General features: G+C 38.3%; 1 pseudogene; it reads left to right on the top strand.

Annotated features, from left to right (window-relative positions):
• Positions 1 to 9,851: 9,851 nt before the first annotated feature.
• LOC124885801 lies at positions 9,852 to 10,097 on the top strand (annotated as a pseudogene).
• The last annotated feature ends 4,563 nt before the right edge of the window (positions 10,098 to 14,660 follow it).

The raw sequence follows: 14,660 nt of genomic DNA, 5'->3' as shown, positions 1-14,660 counted from the left end.
TGTTAACAGGTTCTAGGGTATGCTGGGATTTGCGAAAAATAGCACCTTACGATATTCATGACCAATTAGATCCTGATATACCAGTAGGTACCAAATAAGATCACTATGATCATTACTTTATTCATATCAAAGAGATGCGATAAAGTGTTAGAATCATTGTGCAATGTCTTAATCAAATGCCTAGTGGCATGATCAAAGCCAATGATCGTAAGCTATATCCTCCATCACGATCTCAAATAAAACTATCCATGGAATCGTGCTTCGTGTAAAACGTATATCATCACCGTTCTTAACTGAGACTCAGGTTAATCTCTGACTCGGAACCTTGTAGGGTTAGGATAAAACATCCCGAGGTTGGCGCATCTCATTGAGCGTGGAGAAGCATTGGGAACCCCAATTTTTTTCTTTGGAGCCATTTCTTTTTTCGTTCCCCCACCCCAGTATAGCGCTTCGCTTTCGGTTCTTTGGAAGAATCAACTTACGTCTCCCTTCTTCATTGATTTGGCAGAAAAGAAATCGTCTACCAGTTGGGAATCTAGACATCAAGCAAGTGGTTTAATGAGAATAACTAAGATGACACGCTGGAGTTGGCTACTGGTACAATAGAGTGGTCCTTACCACATCGCAGGCGAACACGGGATAGCATTCATGGTGGTGCTTTAGGATTCCAATGTACTGTGTCCAAGATCAGAATGGGCTTGCCGGCGGACCACTGCCGTCCCATTCTTGAGTGAGCTGGAATGCAACCATCTTATCCATTGAACTAGCTACAAGCTATCACTTTGGGTTGAAGCACTAAAATAAAAGGATCAAGAAATACGGCGGCATAGGAACCATGAGACCCCCTACTAGTAAAGGGAAATCCTGTGCACCAGTTGAAAATGCCCTTTTTCCTTTTTAATAATAATAAATAAAGTAAGCTTTATAGCTTCAACCTAGTCAAGGGTTTTTGATGCCCTTTGTATAGGTTAGGTTGCTGGATACAGGATCCTCGTAGTAGGCTGGATCAAGATCCAACCGAGAGAGGGCAGTCTTTAGAAATAACTGGTTGGGAAAGCAAGAGAATGCTTTGCGTTTTATTATCTTTTTCCTGTCTTACAAGTAGCACGAAAAGAGGGATTAACATTATTAACCCAATGATAAAGCACTAACACCTTCCTCGTTGGGGCTCTGCGCACTGGAAAAAGGCTGACTCGATGGGAAATCGGCCAACTAGTTACAAAGCTCCAATAAGGTATTGAGAGAGCTATCACAGTCAGGTGCAAATTTCTTACCCGAATTTGGAAACTACCCCTATTCCTATTTAGGGAGTTGAGGAGAAAAATGGCTTTATGAACCGTTCACCACGCACCGGCTACATTTACTTGCTTATCATAGAGGCCGTAAGTACACAGTGCTCCACAAGTAGGGTGTTTTTTTTTGGAATAAAGTCTGAGATAAGTGTAACCATGTATATATAGAAATATATATTCTACACTGTTATTTTGAAATGTACGCTTCAACCACTTTTTTACCTCCCAAAGAGAAAAGTTGGCTTGATGAGCGCAGATGAGGAAGCGGGAGCAAGAAATCCAACTATCTCTTTCTTGTCCTTCTACTTAAGGTTAAGGGCAAAGAGAAGTACTTTGCTATTAAGAAAGCGAACGTTCAGTGCGAAGGTTCAAGGCTTAGCCGAGCGTTAGCAAAGCTAGATTCTCATAGCGAAGCACTTCGAGTTAGTGAAGCACTGTAGTAGCGCCGAAGTTTTATGTGCTATAATGCTGAGCCAAAGATGCTCCACCTTCTCTATAGAAGTAGTCAACTGAGTTCTAAATGGTCTTTGGTAATGGCTTAATCTATAAATAGAAAGCCTTGTGATGGGAAACTACCACGTTAGGTTTGGAGAGAGATGGGACCGATTATATAATAAGGGAAGCAGATGCAAGCTTTTTTCAATAGCCATCCAAATGACTATAGGATCATTGATATACTCTACCTCAATTTACCATTTCAAACCTTATACAGAAGGTTTTTCCGTACCAGCTCCTTCTACCTATACCGCAGTTGAAGCACCTAAAGAAGAATTTGGTGTCTTTCTGGTCAGTAATGGAAGCAATCGTACCTACCATCGTAAAATAATAGCACCTGAGTTTGCTCATTCACAAGGACTCAATTCTATGTCCAAACATCATATGCCAATAGATGTGGTCACCATCATAGGTACTCAAGATATTGTGTCTGAAGAGATGGATAGATAGGACTACTAGTTGCTCGATCAGGACCCTATCTTTATTGCAAGCCAAAAACCCAATTTATATGCCCCTTTTCTTTATTATTGGAGATTCTATCCAATTATCAGCCTCGATAAAGAAAGGAGTAAAGAAAAAAAGTTAAAGACGACTTAACAGTAAAAGAGAACCCCATCATCTCGTGGCTAGGAACATCTATATAGATGGGATTGGATTTATAGTGCCAGTTAGGGGTAGGTATAAACCTTCATTCATCTTTTTTAATCTTCCCTGGAATATCCATCATCTTGGTCTCAACCTTTTTGAGCTCTCCCTGATCGAAAGTTCCTATTTTGCTGCCTCTTCGATCGTCTCCGTCTCCCTAAAAAAGAAGATTGGTGACCTAGATGGTCAGGGTGTTTCCTTACCTTAGCTGAGCCTTATGTCCCTTCAACATTTCTATTCATCTTGCCTTGTCTTGGGCACCGCAGTGGGCCGATTATCCTATATATAATATCTACTCTAAAGATTAAGAGGATAGAGGGTCTCCTTTCCATAGATTCAATTGGGATTGATTCTCAAGATCGAGCCCTTATCAGAGGCGCGCCTATTGACACCTGTCAAAGTCTTCAGCTTACATGACGTCTCATTCTATTTGCTCCAGCTATGAAAGAAAAGAATGGGTACAACACTTTCTTCTCTTCTACCGCTCTTTGTTTACTTCTGGCCTTCCCGAACTCCTACATGGGGGGAGTCAGATCTTGGAGTAAGCTCCTTTCCATGGGCAATCTACTCAAGAGTTTAGGTCTCTAATTCGGTCTATGTCTGAGCTGCTGTCATACTCAAAGGTGAGGGGCTCTAAAAGTGGATACGATCGGCCTCAGAGGAGAGGGAAGGTAACTTGGGATTCTAGGCAAAGTGCTTTTTTTGTATATATGCCTTCGTATAGGATAGGATTTTTATTCCTTCCGCCAAAGATAGAAAAGAAAGGAGCTCTCTTTTTTCTAGCCTTCTTTTTATTTTAAAGGCATATAGTGTATTTTCGCTTTCAGGGGGAATTCTTGGAAAAATCTAGTACAAGGAGGAAGCGAGGGTGGGACAAGTGAATCCGATGTGAGGGAAGGATTTTTGCGTTAGTTGAAACTAGGGCATATGCAATTGAATTAGAAATGCACTGTAAGATAAGAATGGAAGGAGACAGCTAAAGCAGGGATTGATCTATTCCAAAACCACTAGGAAGGGATATATTTCTAAGCTATTTTCAGTAGACAGGCAGGGAAAAGGACTAAAAACATTCTTCGCAAGATGAGAGAAAGCATTATATGAATCTAACTTTGTTTATCTCGCATATCAACTTCCTTTATTGATAGAGTAAAGCTTCCTAATACAGAGAACAAACATAGTCGGTAGGTAATTAATCTTCCTTTGGATAGAAGTACGGTATATGCATCAAGATATGATCTTTGATTTTCCATCCCTGGCATTCAAAAGAAAGGGGGCAAAGGGAGAGTTGAAAGCACCCTATAGATAAAGATCGAGAGCCTGTAGACCGGGGTTGAACCATATCCCTCTTCTGTTAATCGAGAGTATGATGAAGTGAACCACAAATATTGTACGGTAAACTGATGTTGTGAGCCGAAGATAGATACACTTCTTGTTCCCTTTTCCCTTTGATTCTGTAATGCTTCTTTCAGGTTTCGCTACCCCTGACTATAAGAAGAATGTTATACTATAATAGCGAGGTGCAAGTGTTGCATAAAGTTCTGTTATTCATTGTTCAAGCCTTTCTTTGAGTAGAGCGCTTTATTTTCGATCATTGGCAAATGCAGATGGGCTTTCACACCCACTTATGTTGTGGGTGAGATGAAGGAATCCATCTTATTACATAGAAGAAGATCGTTAGATAGTTAGCGGCTAAAACAAAATAAGGGGCATTGTATGGAGGTTTCCAAGCAGAGGTGCGAAGCAATTGAGATGCATATAGAATAGATGGTAGGGTTCCAAACCTCACCTAGCACTGAAAGAAAAGGCCTTGTTCTGCAGGGTACGGCCCTGGGCAGTGGAAAAATAGAATAAGATGGAGCCTACCTACTTTGTTCAGACAAATAGATAGATCAAAATAATGGAATCCAGGTGGTTCTTGTGCCACTTTTGATGGTCTCAAAGATAGATGGAAAAGCATTAGATCAATGGCAGGGGTAATTTCCCTCCCACTCTGAGGAATATTGATCTAGATCCTTGGGAACAGTTCTTAGAAAATTAGATGGATCGGCTCCATTGGGAGATGGGAAACTATATACGGAGTTAGAGGTAGAGGGACTTGTACTTGGCTAACTGTCAGAGAGATGGTAAGTAGATTGTTCAATAACTTACCCATGAAGATGGATTTTATTCTGGTCGGCCACTATAGTACTAAGATTGAAAGCTTTCTGGGCAGTCTACACAGAAGGGGTAGTCACCAAACGTGGGAAAGAGTACCTTTTTCTTACTCAAAGGAACTGATACCATAGGATTGTTGACAAGGATTCCTTATTGTTTAGACTTTCATTAAGGATAGACCTAGGATTGAAAGAGTCGCAGTAGATGGATGAAATCTTCAAGGGATTGATGGTTTCTTCACGAAACGCTCGGACTCTAGAAGATGAGGACTTTCTCGAAAGGATAGAGTCATTGTATTCTTGAGTACTGATTCTCTTTTAGGATGGTATTCTATTGAATGGAGCCTACCTTCTTACTGTTTAGGATGGGGTAGATAGATATAGTATGATTGGAATGATGGATGGTGCACTATCCTTCTCTCAATCATTTCTCAGCAAAACCAACGAGTACAACTTATTAAAGGGAAACTGCAAAAAAGATCTTAGAGCTAGCTGTCTCAATTATCCACAACACCGGGATTAATGTGCACTTTTTTATACTGGAGTCATAGCTTATCTAAATTCTTATTCCCACCCCTACAAGGTCTTTAAATAAAATTAAGATAAGACGATAACTTATCGTCTGCATCTATAACTACTTCTGGTTTATATACATTGCTAAAAGGTTAAATTCCAAATGGTTAGGTTAGGGCAGGGTGGAGTTCCTCTTTAGCACTGTTCTTTTAGGTGTATTTCCATCTAATCAAGGCATCAAAGAAAAAGAAAAGCCGTTCTTTTCTTTTCCACATTTTTTTACATTTCAGTTCAGATACATTGCTTGACTTGCGCCTTTGCACGCTCAATCGCTCCCCCATCCTACCTGCCCTATTCTAGCACATCCTCAAGGGCTGAGTGATTATGCCAGTGATCAAGATATAAACCACATAAATAGGTAGTAAAATGGTTATGGACCCAGGATGACGAAAGGTAAGTGATGTGTCGGACTTAGAAAATCTTAGGCCAAACTAAATGTTGATCACGGAAGAAAAGAAAGCTTTTAAGTGTAGACGACTATTTGTACTTGAAATTCCATTCCTTTATCCGGTGGGAGGGTTTAGATCCAGTTAATCCAAAAGCATATCTAGAAAAAACTCAGTAACACTAGCTACATCAGTAGATCATTGACTAGAATACCTCCTCTGAATAGTGTACGTGGACCCTAGTTTCTATTACTATGCTTTTAAATTAATACAATAATGCATAGAGGCTTTACTCTCATAAAGAATAGAAGGTTTAGCGTTAACTCATTTAATAAATATTCGTTGATTCACCACACAGATGAATCCTACTCTATATTTTCCAACGGATATTCATTTGTCTAAAAAGAATAGACATATAGTAGCTCTCTCTCATAACAAAATGAAAGTAAGCAAGAATGAAATGAGCGCTTACCCTATCGACTGAAGCTATTATCCTAAAATTAGAAAATCCTAAATTAAAAAACTATAGGAAAGGTAATATACTGAGCTAGCCTTCCATTATGCACCAATGTTTGAAGAGAACCGTTAACCTTTACCAAAAGAAGAGCTATTGGTCAGTGTCCTATAATTGATTGATAGAGCTCGACCGATTCAGACAGGAAAGATACGACTGATGGAAGCGATCTAATTTTAAGAAGGAAGTCATTTATGGACTGATTCTGACCCTTTACCAGAAGATAAGAGATTCATGGTATGGCTTTAGAAGAGGTATTCATTATACATATATCATTTTATGAATTTCTCGATTGCCGATTCACTGTACCTACCTATTTTCAATCACCCAGGAATGTTTACTTGGCCGCCTACCAATGATGCCTTTCACTTTAAAATAGTTCCTAGCACATGAAAGGACTTCATCTTAGAAAGTCAAGATAAGAAAGGATAAAAGATGGTCGGTCGTAGATCAGGGAATGCCTTTTTTGTTAAAGAGAATTAGTCGTAGGTGTGATCAAGGACATTGAGATTTAGTACTCTAAAATAGTAGTCAAAATTTGCTTTTGAGTGAGCTTCCTTCCTTATGCTCTGGCCTGACCTTTACGAACAACTTTCTTTCAGCTACCAACTTCAAAGCTTGATCTCATCTCTCTTCTTTTGTAAGTTTAGTACTATTATTGTTGGCATGGAAGGAGTTCATCTTGAATTTCTATACAGTGATTGGAGGTCTTCCTCACCTATTCTAGTGACAAAGTCCCATGCGGTCAAGAGAAGAGACTTGAAATTAGCCATTAGGTGAAGTACCAAGAATAGGATCGACTTCAGCCATAACCAATACGGAGGGATTGACATAGTAAAGGAGGATAACAAAGCTATCAAAGGGAAATGTCCAGGCTCGGAATATCCTTCTTTCGTACCCAAGAGTAGCCCTATTTCTAATAGGAGCAATTTAAGTATTAATTAGTACTACCTTAGATCTAAAAGGAAAGGAAGGAGAATAAGGGAAGGTGCCAAGTAGATGATTGCACATTACTAATGTAAGAAACAAGACACCTAAGAAGGGATGCCAAAAAAAGGCTTCAATTGTTTCTGGTGAAAAGTCAGTAGTACTAGGGCCTTCGAGTTGGAATTTCCAACTATAAACAAGTGTAGCGAATTCACCTCCATTCTCAATTTCTATTATGACAGAGAGAGGTATCATAATAGAGTCAAAATCACGATTAGAGTCAGTCTAGATAAAAGAAAGAATCCAATCTCCTTCTTCCTGATCTTATTGGCCTTACAGCGGGCCTAAGAGCAAGGAAGTCTCAACTCCCTAATCCCTCATGGTACGGGGTGAACCTTCTGTCTGATTCAATCTCATCTATCTTACTTCTTGATTAAGCATCCCTTGAATCACTTTACTCTCGTCCATTTCTAGTATTGTATTAAAGTCTAAAAGATAATAAGCATCTTGCTTTTCTTTTCAAGATGTACTAAGCGCCAAGCCTACCTGTGTTCTATCAACACCAATAATATAATATATAATTTTTCTTTATATAGGATATTTTTCTCAATATTACTTATACTGATATTAAGATGAAAGAGCATTGGATAGAGACTATAGGGTCTCATCCCTGCTACAACCAAGAGATAGGGAGACAACATTGTAGCATGAAATGAGCCAATGCCAAGTGCTCTCTTTATTTGATGCTCCTCTTCTTCCAAAGCATTGAATAAATGAAGAGAGTGACCATAGAAGAGAAGGAAATCTTTAACATTTTACTTAGATTCAATTCAACGATTCATATCTTCATTGGTAACTAATCTCCTTTGGGTAGAAGCATGGTAACAAAAAGAAGTCAGCCTTGAGGGTCTTCTAACTGAAGATAAAGGACCGGTAATTGAATCAATAACCATAGTTACTAGACTAGCAATAAAATTATCCGTGACAGTATCTGTTGGTGCATCTTATATGTTTGATCTTAATGCCATTGAACAAGGATCTTAATGCTTGCTTGGAGAGCGTAAATCCTTACGTGGTAAATCAATAACATTGGATTTAGTTCTTTCCTTCTTTCTTACTTTCATTGGGTTAGTTTGGACTTTTTTAGAGCTATAGCAAAGAGTGATTTAAGCACGTCATGTACGACCTTGGCATTAATCTTGTTATTGTTAAACATATTTTGGAATATGTTATTGACATACTTCATCATAGTTTCTTTACTACTCCACTCCTTTATTTCATTTCATCCTTACTCCATATTTGAATGTAGATTAAAGGGGAAAGACTTTGATTGGGAAAGGGGCCTCCTCTGCCTATGGCCAATTCGTTACTCACCTGGCTGACTACGACACTGGGTTTTTTATTATTGGAGGACTCTTTACGCACTGAGACTTTCCTTGAAAAAAGCAGAGACCTTGCTTCTACTTTTATCATAGATAGCTAATATGAGTAGGAAATATTTTCAAGAAATGAATTGAATTTTCCAATAGTAATAATCTAATTAATTTAGTACGTTTAGCTTGGAACCATTGAACTTTACCCAATGACCTAAGAAAAAACCAGTCTTACCTTAGAATTTTTTCTCTGATATCTATCTTTTGCCTTAACCACATCAAAGAGGAATTGAACCTCTTCTAGTTTTTTGAAAATGCTAATCCATTTGATTTCTACCACCCTTCCCCTCCTCCTTCCTTTGTTAGTTTAACTACAACGACCATAGATACAGGAAGCAGTTCCTCCATGGAAAATTGAAAACGTCGAAATAGGCTGTGGCTTATAAATAGGAAGATAAGGCATTAGTGGACCGACTTGACAGGACCCTTCTTTACTTTATCTAACTCGGCGTGCGCTCCTTCTGGCCTTGCGAGAATATATTCAGACACGTGCACTACTCATATCGGTACTAGAAGGGTCTAGACCAGGCTTGGAAGACTATGAGTCCCAACTTTTGTATGTGAGCCAAATAACATAGGTGTACAAGAGTACTTCGTGCCACAACTATCTCTTTTTTATAGGTTCTACAAACCGATGCCTGTTGCATCATCTGGGAGAAAAAAATCATAGATATGCCGGTTATTAGAAGGAAGAACCTCCATAAAAAGATTCCTCGTGTATCATTTATAGCAAAACTATGAACGGGAGCTAGCAATCTGAACCATATTGAAAAGGTTCCTGAGACACAGCATGGAAAAGTAACAATATTAAGAAATGAGGTCCAAGAATAAAGAAGGGGTAGAATTACTGAATGAATACGAGCTGTGGATAATACCCGAGGCATAAAATAAGTATTTTTATGGGATCCCGAAACCACCAGACACCCCAACCTAATTTATGATAAGCCCACCAACTTTCTGGCAAAATGCCTATGATGAAAAACCACCGACATGTCAAGATCAAAATTTGAATTGGTTTCTGGTCCTGGTCAGAGACCACTGTGTTTGCACCGGCGGTCCAATAAAGAGGTGAAGTAGTGGTATCTTTCTTTCCATTTCAAATGACACGCTTTGCCTACTCCCTCCCCATGTCCACTAGCGCTCCTATCCAGAGCAAAAAGAGGGCAAAAAAGTGTCGTCGAAGCAGCATAAGCAGGATTTTATTACTACATAAGTATAAAGAAGGATAGCATTTTGCGCCCACATATTTGAATTTGAGGGTAAATATCTCACTTATTATACGGGATCTGATGTATCCAATAGATCGAAACAATATTCCATTCTTTTCAGTGGCATCCTTCCGCATTGGCGGCAAGTGGAGTGCCACAATCCCATTCATTATTTTTGATCTACATAAGCCAAGGCCCATAACACTGGTGATGTCTCTGGTATAAATGTAAATAGGATGTATAGCTTATATAGGATCTTGTGGAACAGGATTTGATTCTGCAAGTGGTTCAGTACAGACGAAGAAATTTCAAACAAAAGGGTCGAAACTCGCTGATAGGAAAGTGGAGAAAAACAAAATAATGCCAAGAGCTCCATCAATCCGCTATTTATCAATAGAAGAAGCTCTCTCTTTATTATCTCATGCCAGATGCAATATTTTTTTCCTTCTCATGAACCACGGGAGCACCTAGCGCCCAGAGAAGCAAAGCTCATTATCCTTTCAGGGTAAAGTGGCTCATAAAAAAAGGCTGGCCCCTAAAAATTCTGGTTCCTTCATGAACAAAGTTTAGAATCAACAAGGGTTCATCGAACGAAGGGTGTGTATAACTAGAATTTCATTCTAATTTTTTGTTCGTAACGAGGGAGAGATATAATGTAGTTCTTCACGAAGTTTGAAATGAAAGACTAAGGAAAGAAAGAAGAATACACCAAAATTCAAGTGCTGCACCAAACACTGGTGGTTGTTTCTTGTTGTAAGTGAATGCAACGAAAAGACCCAAAAATAACGAATAATGAAATAATTCATATGTTGACATTTCATGCTCATTTCCAAATTTCTGCTTTGTTATTCCCATCATCCAGTAACTACAGGATGATCCATAAGAAAGGTGACATGATTCGAACCTATAGCCAGCCTTCCCCTGACCTGCTGGGTTGGGTGGCCAGGTTAGCACCCTTCATCGCCTCTGTACCCAAAATAGATGCACTGTGCTACCTAGCGCCTAAACTTATCTCCCCTACTCCTCTTCTGGTTGTGCCATTACCAATCGCGAGGAACCCCTGGTCCGACTGCCCCTGACCTAAGAAGAACTATTATCCTTATAACCAAACAAGGATCAACTTCTTACTTCTCGAGCGATAGTTCCACCATCCCGACCAACAACTTCTTCGGAGTAGGGGCACCAAATCTTGCCCAACCTAGTAAAGGGGCTTGGGGATAGAAGGTTTTCTAGGGAAGAGAAAGTTTCTAGGTTGGATCTTTTTAGTTCAAATAGTACTTGTTGGGTAGATAGAGGTGGTGAAATCTAACCTTTGCATCGATCTTCTTTAGCAGGGTGGGTCATTTGAGTGTCAAAATAAAACGAAATGGTGGTTGTTTTTCCTTGACTTATTAAACTAGCATATGCCCATTTCTCCTTTGATGACTCTTAGTAGAGAAAGCCTAAATTTTCCAATGTGGATTGAAAGGAAGTTGGGGATGGACATAGATCTTTCCGCCTATCCGAAGTATTGCAAATATAGCAATGTTTTTTGTATTTTGGATTTCCCAATAATTGGAAGCAATCTTTACTGGCACAAGGATCTCCTCACAGCAACCTCTACTATGATAGAAACTGACAATGAGTTTACGAAAGCTTTGAGTAATGTGGGATAGGCTAATCACCAGACTGCTCTTGAATAGGTTAATCGTTGGAGACAAGAATGAGTGAATCTAGTTTTGAGAGCATGCCTTACTCTAATAGGGGGTGTAGTGTTTCAAAATAAAGGAAAGCACAACTATATACGTAATATCCTAGCTGTCAACAAGGTAGGTCCGCTATAAAGCCTACCAGCCAGCCAAAAAGTCCTTAATAATGAGAAAGCCAATTAAAAGGCTATTCCATAACTGACTCTTATTTCCCAGTCGAGGGGGCATTCAGCCACTGTAAAAAGAGGGGGCATGGCTGGTACCAGGCTCTAAAAGAGTTTTCTTCGAGCGAGTGGTCTTTCTATCTTTTTGGGTTATATGCCCAAGGCTATGCTTTTTGTAGATTAAGATGGATTGGTCTTTGCTATCGTGCCTCTTCCTTGTACCAGTTGATGCTGGGGCAGTGCTTAATATGAGTTTTCTCTTGCCCCAGACATCTTTTGAGGTCTCCTTCAATTACAGAGGTTTCGACCAATGAACTTGCTTATGCTCCCTTTTGATCGAGTGCTATTTCTATAAATAAGATTGAGTAGGAAAATGTTGAATTGAATTCAATCGAGATTTCCTCGGCTTCTTAGGAACATGAGGAACTGGCCTAATATCTTTTCAATCAAAATCCCAATAAAAGACAAGTTCTACCAAGGCCAGAATTTGAAAGAAAGGATTCACTTTCTGAAATTTCTAGTGACATGATTCCTCCTTCAGAAGCTAAAGTTGAATAATCTATGTCTCCTTTAGGTTCAGTAAAAGAGATCGAAGCAAATTCATCAATTAAACCACTCTAATGGTCTCCCCTAAGATTGACCTCTTTTCCACGTAAACCGAACCTCGATACCACATTCATAAAAAGATATGGCCATCTCTCTAGGTTGCACAACCCCTTTAGACCATTCTATTCGTAGCTGAAAACGACCCCATCGGTCCACTCATTTTAATGGACATTCTTAGTCATCCTCCAAGGGCCTCATAGATCAGATCGTGAACTCTTTCAGACCCTTAGTTTTATTTGGTTGGGGCAGAGTTTCAGCCTGCCTTCCACCAAATATCAAAAACCTTAAAGCTACCTAACCTACTGGCATCCCGGCGAAGAGAGTCATTATTTGTGTTACATCGTCAAATTTGAGAGAGAGTTTTCCTCTTATCTCTCAAAATATAGGCATTGAAGTGATCGAGAGAAAATAAGAAAACTATTAATAATAAAAATTTTAATTGATGTAACGTCTCCAACAAAACTTTGCATAGACTTAGGAGTGGTTCCACATATTTAGGAGTCTATCGATTTTTTTCATATATTAATTTTAGTCAATATTTAGTATTATAAAAATAATAATATAATAATTTAAAAAGGTAAAAAGACAATTTTGTCTAATGCAGGGTCTTTTAATGAAGGGTAAAAAGTTCAAATCACTTTTTTAAGGGTCTTCACACTTTTAATATATTATAGATTATAGATAAATGTGTATAATCAGTATTTACCGACTATAAAAGAAAGCATTTTGACTCCTCATAAACCCTTATTTTCTCAACAAAAAAAAAGCTAGCTAAACACTTCACTTTTTAAAAACAACCACTTAATATTTTAAAAAATAAATATTTGGACCTTTCAAAAACTTGACCCTAGCCTTACATTATACCCATGATTCAATCCCCTTCCCCAACCACAACCCAACTATCACCATCACCTCTCCACTGATTTGCCACCATAGTCTATGTAAATGAATCACTAGTGTTTAGTAGTATTTGTTTTCAATATAATTTAAATTCATGGAAAAGAAATTTCAACAATAAACAAAAACATGAAGAAATAATAATTTTATTGATAAACGATTGTGGGTACAAATCTGTTCCTCCCTTGATTCTTCTCTCTCAATTTTCTCCATAATTTGAGGGTCGTTAGTGACATGTTTCTTGAATGTAGGAATATTTGGATTTGATCTCCTCCATAATTTGAGGGCTGTCAGTAGCGTATTTCTCGAATGTAGGACTTGATATGGATTTCTTTGTAATTCGAGTGCCGTTAGTGGCGTATTTCTCGAACGTAGATATATTTGGATTTGATCTCCATGAAATGAGGTTTTTTGGATTTTCTTGATGCATTTGATTATCAAGAAGAAAGGGTTTTTGGATCTTCTTAATTTATTTGATTATCAAGAAGAAAGGGTTTTGATCTATAAATATCCCATGAATTTATTGGGACTTTGAAGATACAAATATCTCTTTGTGAATATCCCGTGAATTTGTGGGATATAAGAGATGCCTTCTTAAGGGAATATTTTCCCCTTTATATAGGCATAATTCAGGGTTTAGAGTAAACTAGACGATAATAAATCTAACAAAATTTGAACTTTTTTTGTAGAGTCCCACAAATTTTAGATGTCTACAAATGCCCCCTACTTCAACGCTTGTCGAAGTGTAGACTTGATGACGAGTCTTAAAGTACACATAGATCTTCCATCTTGATACGTCTACAAATCCATCTTGATATGGCTACAGGTTTACAAATATGATTTATCTACAGATTTGCGGATATGATTTATGAGAGAAGAGGTGAAGGGCAGATTTGGTCCCACTGGACGTGCCAATTTGTTTGCAACATAATTTAATTCATGGAAAATAAACTTCAACCCTAAATAAAAATATGAAGAAACAACAATTTTATTAATAAACAATTGTGGGTATAAATTTATTCCTCCCTTGATTCTTCTCTCTCAATTTTCTCCATAATTCAAGGGTCGTTAGTGGCATATTTCTCGAACATAGAAATATTTGGATTTGATCTTCTCCATAAATTGAGCTGTCAGTAGCATATTTCTCGAACATAGGATTTGATATGGATTTCTATAATGCCTCGAGTCTAGTATCCCGGACGCTAAAGGTTCTCATAATCCCGAAGGACCATAAGCTAACTCAGACTGGTACCTGCTGCAATAATTGAGTAATGACACTGTATAATTTGGAATAATGGGATGAAATTCCATTAGGTTCAAAACTATAATACTGATGAAAAAATGATAAAGTCTGATAAAACATCAGAATCTAAAATACTGAATACTATCTGAATATCTAGTCTGAAAAGCCTCTAAACTGAATTGTCTGAATAAGGAGTTGATGGGACAATACCCCAACTAACTCCATCTCCTGAAATACAAAATGTAATATGATAATGAAATAAAATAATATCCTCGAATGTTGAGGACTCACTGCTAGTCTACTTCTGCCGGCTGAATCTGAATCTATCTATGCATGATCGGTAACCTGGGCGTCCGAACCTATGGTATAAAACACCATAGCATAAGAGGAAAAGTATGCGTTAGTACATGTGAATATACTGGTATGAAAAGTGAGG

The sequence above is a fragment of the Capsicum annuum genome, chromosome 7 (genome assembly GCF_002878395.1).
Source record: "Capsicum annuum cultivar UCD-10X-F1 chromosome 7, UCD10Xv1.1, whole genome shotgun sequence".
In the NCBI taxonomy this organism is placed as follows: domain Eukaryota; kingdom Viridiplantae; phylum Streptophyta; class Magnoliopsida; order Solanales; family Solanaceae; genus Capsicum; species Capsicum annuum.
The sequence above is the reverse complement of the archived record's forward strand: the minus strand, read 5'-3'. Positions and strand labels throughout refer to the sequence as shown.